This window comes from Canis lupus, chromosome 34 (assembly GCF_003254725.2).
Source record: "Canis lupus dingo isolate Sandy chromosome 34, ASM325472v2, whole genome shotgun sequence".
In the NCBI taxonomy this organism is placed as follows: Eukaryota; Metazoa; Chordata; class Mammalia; order Carnivora; family Canidae; genus Canis; species Canis lupus.
Genome location: NC_064276.1, coordinates 6,936,081 through 6,941,963, shown reverse-complemented (window position 1 = coordinate 6,941,963; position 5,883 = coordinate 6,936,081). Strand labels below are relative to the sequence as shown.

The 5,883-nt window shown below is 46.9% G+C and overlaps 1 pseudogene; it reads right to left on the bottom strand.

Annotated features, from left to right (window-relative positions):
* Positions 1–2,833: 2,833 nt before the first annotated feature.
* Positions 2,834–3,601, bottom strand: LOC112662670 (transcription factor BTF3-like; annotated as a pseudogene).
* Between the last annotated feature and the right edge of the window lie 2,282 nt (positions 3,602–5,883).

The following is a 5,883-nucleotide window of genomic DNA, read 5'->3' as shown; positions in this document are numbered from 1 at the left end:
AAATATTCTGCAAAAGATATTTTACTGGTTGGTTCTTTAAATATTCTATAACCTTTATAGGTATTTATGTAATTCTTGCATATTTCTTGCTGGATGCATCCTAGTTTATTTTTTCTCTTTTTATTGTGATCCAGATCTTTATCCCCATTATACTTTCTAATTGCTTGAGACTAGTACTAGAAAGCCATCCAGGGTAATGCATGCTAGCTGCTATAACAAGGAGCCCCCGTGTTTTAACACCAGGATATTTTATGTCTTGTTGATGAACAATTTGATGTAAGTTGGATCATCCTCATCTGAGCAGTGATTTAGTTCTTGTCATTCCAGCTGTGCCAGGCTGAGCGGCCCTGGAGCCCAGTCCCTGCGGTTCAATGCTTGCACGGTCGTTCAGATTCTGAACTCATCTCCTTCTCCTAATTGCCTTGCGAGAGAAACTACAGCCAGGACGCACCACTAACCTCTGCTCATCTTCTCTGTGACTGCGACATGCACTGGTGTGTGACCTGCCTTCCAAGCAATAAAAGACAAGGGCTTTACGAAATGTCTTGCCACAGGATAACATTGGTACGTTTTTTTTTGCAGTCTTTAATATCCATTTTCTCACCATCCACCTGCTAAAATAATGCTATATATTTTAGGTTTCATTATTTTAAATATTATGAAGGACATTCTTTCAAGTCACTATGCTTTGTCTTAATGTAATTAAGTGAGCCGATGTAACAATCTGGAAATCTCAGTGGCTTCATGGGGGAAGCTGGGATTCTTTTTCATGTCACAAGCCTAGTGGATGTGTTCTGTTTTTAAATGTGTGTGTGTGTGTGTGTGTGTGTGTGTTTAAACATTTCTAGGAACTTAGGGCAAGGGTGAGGGGACAGAGTTGAATCTTGATCTGTCACCTTAATCCAATACTATCCTGCAGATTGGTTTTTACCGCGTTTAAAGTGTGATGCCCAGAAATGACCCCCATGCTCCCGACCCCCCCAGCTTTGAGTGCTGGGGCAGGATCCATCAGGTGGGAAGTACATCAGCAGCTCCAACCTCACGTACCAGGTGTGAGCCTATGATGGCTGTACCAGAATTCCCGGACTCTGGGCGTTTGGGGTCTCTGGCGTGAATCAGAAGCCCGGGAAGACTTGAAGTCCTAAGCTTCCTCTCCCTCCTCTATTCTGCATCCTCACAAGCAGCATTGCTCCAGATGGAAGCACGGCCTGTTCTTAGTCGCTCTGCTTCCCAATCCAGTTTTGCGGTGTGAGAGAAGCCGGACACTGACCCCAGGCCACATAGCTTCTTCCAGCCTTCCTCACCGGGGGCTTGGCCGTGGCCTGGCCTCTCTGATGGAAGCAGTCCCTGTCCCTGGGCACCTGCCGAGCCTGTCCCCGGGGTGTCCTGCACTCTCACCTGCAGCCTCTCACTGCCCCACGGTCCTCCTCCTCCAGGCAGGCCACCCACACCTGAGCTGCTCCTGTCCTGTGGAAAGGGGGCTCAGCGTGGCTGTCTGGGGGCTTCTTTGCCTGTGGCTCCTTTTTTCTCACAGGACAGTGTCTCTTTTAGAGGATCCGGCTGCTTCCTGGGCTCAGCATGCTCAGCATGCTTCGGCATTGCTTTTCCTCCTTGGGTTCACTCCTCCACCTGTTCCCCCGGCCCCTCCCACAGGTGTGGGGCTCTGTCCCCTCTGTCCTCTCTGGGCTGATAATCATCCAGGACACTGAAGCTCTTGTTCAATGGGAAATGTTCCCTGGGAAGCGGGGGGGACGGGGACCTCGTTCTTTTCCATGAACACTTCAGCTTAAATTACTTTTCTCATATGAATGACGCAGAGTCATAAATTGGTGCTAATCAACCCTGGGCACATAGCGAAGCCTCCTTTATGCACTGAGAGGGTTCACATAATTGAATTTTGCATATAACCAAAGATTACTCCTTCCAGTGGCCAACTTATGAGGGATTTCGGTGTTAGATTCTCCGGAAACCGAGGGGACGGCCAGTGTCGGAAGGCCAGCGCCCTAAGACACCAGGTCACCCCGGGAAGGGGAGGGACTCCAGGGTGAACCGAGGGGCCTCTGCTGGCTTCTGAGTTTCATTTCCAAGGGCCATGAGGCCGAGGAGGAGTTGCTTTCTGAGAAGACCTCTGTCGGGTAGGTGCTTTTCATGAGAGGACTGCCCACGGTTGGCTCCACGGCATGTCAACGCCTTAAAACATAGTCAAACACAATTGTATTGGCTAGAGTCTTTCTGGGGCTACCTGAGAGTCTTGTCCCTAACAGGGAACAACATCACAACATTACTACTCATGAAACGATTATTCCGTCTGATGTTCGTGGCCTTAATGAAAACGTGAGGCTAGAGCTGCTAAGTTGTCTCTCCCTGGTGTACCTGGAGGAGTTCTTATCTTTGGGCCCCATGAGAATGGCAAGCCCCTGCGTCCTTCATTGCAAGATAAACCAACATGCATGCCAGCTCTTGGAAGATTATGGTAAGCATTGATTCCCCTCCCTCTTTCCAGACCCCTGAAAGCTTACAGTAATGAAAACAACATAACTCCATGGAAAACAGTATGTAAAACATGCGTGCACATTATGTATTTACATATAAATGAACAGAAGATAAAGAGCTTGCTTTCATTATATGTGCTTCCTCTGGGGGATGTTTTGAAAAAAGAAAAGCAAAAGTTGTTTTTTTTGTTTTTTTTTTTTTGTTTTTTTTAAAGATGAGTAATGTCTATAAATAAAATTGAAAAGAAAAACGAAAAACAACCCGCTAAACACTGGGCTTGAAAAAAAATGTAACAAATCCGAGGAAAGTTTTTATGGTTTTTTTTCCCTAGGCAAAGAACTTTATTAACCTTGTTTCAAACTTTATTCCCAGGCTTCTTCGGCTTAATTAGCTGCAAAGAATGAATTGTGTATAAGCAAAAACTGAAAAGAGCTGCAGTGTCCAAGGGGCTTGGGCTTAAAAATATTAGAGAGCTAGATTTTATCAGATCCATGAACAAAATTTTAAAAAGCAGTCATAATATAAAATAGCAGCTCCCAGTAACTTCTTCAAGTTTTATCTTCTTCAGAAGTTGACTCAATTCAGTTTGCTTCATTCTTGGAAGCTTCATCAAAATTCTCCACAAGATCTGGAACTTCATCATCATCATCCTCTCCGGTAGCAAGTGGTGCTTTTCCATCCACGGACTGTTTGGGCAGAGCTTCAGCCAGTCTTCTTAAACTAGTCAGAGTGTCTGCACCAAGCTGGTTTAAGATCCTGGGTAGCATTTCTGTCAGCTGCTTGGTCTCAGCATGGCCTGTAACGGTGAAAGTGTTCGCTGCCAGCGATGCCTGAACTTTAGGGTTGTTAAAATGGATCACTGTTCCTTGGTTTGTGAACATATTCACTTCTTCAATACCAGAGATATTGCTTACCCCTAACTTCTTTAAGGAGAACTGAAGATTTTTTATCATCTGCTGTAGCTGTTCCAGGAACCACCTTCTTTCGGCGAGCAGTTCCTTTCCCACCAATGCGCACCTGTGCTTGCAATTTGGCGAGTTTCTCCTGGTTCGTGATAGTTTCTTTCATCTTGTTGGAGCGCAAATGGGACCACGGGGGGGGACTAGGGTTGGCGCTCGGGGGCGGGGGGGGGTCTCGGGCGGACCAGCTGAGGTTAGGCGCACACACGCGGGGACGCGAGATGGCAGCTAAAGCCGTTTTTATGATTTTTAAAGAAAGTTTACATCTGATCATATTTCTTCCTGAGAGTTCATGAATATATACATCAGATAGAAGAGATTAAAAACCCAAAATATTTGTCCAATGGACGAGGACATAGGAAAGACGGCCCTTTTATGCTGTTTTTTTCTTTTCAGAAAAATTTATGGTTTAGTATTTCCCTCCTGTTTTCCACTGGAAATCAGTTTTCCCTGGAAATTAAATGAGTGAGGATCATGAGTTCGCCCGAATGTCTTTTTTTGAAACTAGTATTTTGTAGTGTTCTCACTTTCAAACCTGTGTCTCTCGAGTATACCCTTCAGCTTTTCAGTCTGTGGAATTTTATCAGCTGGCAAAAATGGATAGAGGGGAAAACGAACTGAATCAGGGGTCGACAGACGTTTCTGGATGGGGCTGGAAGTTACTGTTTTCTGTTTTGTGGGAGAGAGGATCTCGACTGGGGGAGCTTTCCCAATGTATGTGACCATCAAGTCAGTATCAAATCAGCACGTCCTACACTTCAGACATCTCGCAATTTTGTCAATTATGCCTCAATGAAGCTGAAAAAATAAAGTTAAAAGGAAAGAAAGCGGCCATAGACAGATGTCAGCGAATGGGTGTGGCCGTGTTGCAATAAAACTTGACGTCTGGGTACCAAGATTTCAATTTCATATGATTTTTACTTGTTACAAAGAGTAAAACATCACTTGACTTTTTAAAGCCATTGAACAGTATAAGCTACACTTGGCTTACGGGTCACATTAAAACAGACGCCGGGCTGGATTGGAGCCTCGGGAGTTGTTCGCTGACTTCTGCTCTCAGATTCTTGACTTGATGTACCTTCAAAGCTGTTGTAACAAAGGCGTGGGAATACTCACAACTGGGACGTGAATTCATCTGTTCTGTTGAATACTTTTATCTTCGATCGCTGACCCGTGTCTCAGGGGAAGATGTGGAGAACCTGAGCGTGAGTCCTGGGCCCCTGGCTGGGGCTGCCCCCCATCCCCGGCGAGCAGGGACCGCGTACTAGAGGGTCACAGGGTGGTAGCCCTTGCGAGCAGCCCATAATGAAGTGGGACTCAGTGTGCTTCGGGGGCTATTGGGTGTTTTCCAACATCAGTCCAGATGGACGAACCACAGCATACCCGTGGGAAGGGTCCTAACCTCGCGGCCGTGGAGATGGGGTGGCTCACTCTGCACCAGTCGTGGTGGCACCTGCTTCCCCTCAGGGCGGGGGCTAGATCCAGGCCACTGTGCTGAGCCAGGGCTTTCCGGAGGAGAGGGACACGTACCTGCAATATATCATCCTGGGGAAGGACAGCCAGGTGACAAAGAGCAGAGCAGAGCACTTGCACGCTGCTGCTTCACTGAAGAATAACCCCTGATTGATTTTTAGAACTGTACGTTTTATAAAATTATTGATCAATACTCCAAATGGGACTGTGCAATGTTCTGCTCCTCACCTAAGCAGACAACTAACAAAGCTCGAAGGAACAGGCAGCCCATGGTGCTTAAGAAATTCTACTTGCCGCTGAATAGCCAGGTCCTCTTCTCTCAGAGTTCCCTTTGTGTGACATAAGTGCCACCGATTGGTGACCCTTTCTTCTACTTCTATTTCTTCTTTTTCCTTTTTGACCAGCATTCATTCTGCACCATAATATGTCGAAGTCGGTGTGGGGCTTTAGGGCTCACCTAGTCAAAATCCTCATATTGAGCTGGGGTGCTGGTGGCCGCCAGCCCTGCCGACGTGGCAGCGGGGTCGCCCCCGCCAGGAGAGAACAGAGGGAGTCCTCCTCATCCAGAGAGTGGCCCCGTGTAGGAGGACGGTGGAAGCACACCTGGCTGGTCTCTAGATCTTCCTGCATAGGTTTGTTTTATTTTACACGGACTGAAGAGCGGCCCTGCCACCTGCTTCTTTTGAGATAGAGACAAGAAATATAAATCACCATCTGGAAACAAAGAAAGCGAATCACAATACTTGCAAGTTCCTTCCTCGATGCCGTGCAAACAGGAACATGCACGGGAGCCCTTCCACATTTTATGGATTCTCTCTTCTCTCTTCTCAGACAGGACATGCTGAGGCCAGATCCACGACGTTTGGGTGCCATCAGTGCATCCTCTGGGTTCCTGAGTCACGATTATTTCGACGTGTGTACTTGACCACAGCAGCTCCGTGCTTGCACAGGGCTGACT